General features: G+C 38.5%; 1 pseudogene; it reads left to right on the top strand.

The window, feature by feature from the left end:
- The first annotated feature begins 934 nt into the window (after window positions 1-934).
- On the top strand, window positions 935-1,198 carry LOC127207150 (ATP synthase subunit f, mitochondrial-like; annotated as a pseudogene).
- Window positions 1,199-1,674: the final 476 nt, after the last annotated feature.

Genomic DNA, 1,674 nt, shown 5'->3' with positions numbered 1-1,674 from the left:
GGTTATGGAGTAACTACTGAGTCAATATTAAATACTAATAATCAGTCAACACGTGGCAGGAAACCTGAAAGCAGGAACTGATGCAGAGGCAAAGGGTACTGTTTTACTGGCTTGTTTTTCATGCCTTGCTAAGCCAACTTTCATATAGAATCTAGGACCACCAGCCCAAGAATGACATCACCCACCATGGCCTCGTCCCTCCCACAATGATCACTAATTTAGATGACTATAGCTGTGTCAAGTTGATACTCAAAACTAGTCAGTACACCAAGTAAGGTTCTCCAGGAAACACTAGAGTTTTATACACTACCAGGCATATTATACCAACACTCATAATGTTTTATAAATTTCTGTTTTTAGAACAGACTTTCCTCATTCTGATTATTATTAAACTTTCCATTACAGTTTTGTGGGATGAAACAGACGTCTTTAAATTAAATGTATATAGACACAAATATATTACTCCTCTTCAGCGATCTAGAGCACTACTGTAACATTATAACACTAGCTGTAATACAATTATTTTGACATTCACATTATTTTATTTCTTAAACATAGCACACACCTTTAATCCCAGCACTCAGGAGGCAGAGGCAGAGGCAGAGGCATGCAGATCTCTATGAGTTTGATGCTCGCCTGGTCTACAAAGAGTCCATGACAGCCAGTGCTCTGTGTAACAGAGAAACCCTGTCTCAAAACAAAAACTAAAATAACAAAAGACAAAACAACAACAAAACAAAGTTCATAAAAATAGGCAGAAAGTCGTGATTTTTGCCTTGGCCGAGGGACTAAGTGACTAGTCTAAGATTCCCCAGGTTAGATGTAGATTTGATAATAATTTTAGCATTTTCTTGCTTGGTATTTGAATTTGTAAGAAAAAAAAAAAAAAAAAAGAAAATCGTTAGTGGGGTTTTGCGGACACCAGGAGTGCAAGATGGCATCGCTCGTGCCTCTGTAGGAGAACCTCATGGAGGTTAAACTTGGAGAAATGCCAAGATGGATCCTGATGTGGAATTTCATCCCCAGTGGGATTGTAGAGCCTTCTGGTGAGGTTACCAGTGGTATTACAAGTACATCAACGTTCGGAAAGGCAGCATCTCGAGGATTACCATGGTGCTGGCAGCCTATGTGGTTTTCAGCTACTGCATTTCTTACAAGGAACTCAATCACGAGCGGCAACGGAAGTACCACTGAGGGGTCACCATGAAGGGCACTGCATGCCTGAAAGCCCCACCCACGAAGAATTCCACTGTGGCAGACTCTTCTTATCCTGACAACTAGTGTCCAATAAAAGGTGACTGACTGATTAAAAAAAAAAATCATTAGTGAACTTGTATCTTGATAATCCAAATGCCATAGTTATTATCCTGTGAAGTATTCCTTTTAAGAGATTATCTCCCGAGTGAAGATTTCACAACTTCGGGTGAAAGAGTACTTTAAATCTAAAAACAAATCCAAAAGCCCTGAACACACCAGTACACCTGATTATAATCAGAATGTAAAGTGAATAATTAATTAATTAATTAAAAGTAGCTTAGTGAACGCAGCATAGCGACTTAGTGATAGAGGTCTGTGTGCATCATCCTAACAAGAGCTTTTCTTACTGGCCATAAACATTTATACATATGAGCAACACTAAATGTATGTATGTATATATGTATGTATATATGTATG

The sequence above is a fragment of the Acomys russatus genome, chromosome 2 (genome assembly GCF_903995435.1).
Source record: "Acomys russatus chromosome 2, mAcoRus1.1, whole genome shotgun sequence".
NCBI classification, from domain to species: Eukaryota; Metazoa; Chordata; class Mammalia; order Rodentia; family Muridae; genus Acomys; species Acomys russatus.
This window is presented reverse-complemented; position numbering and strand designations above follow the sequence as displayed.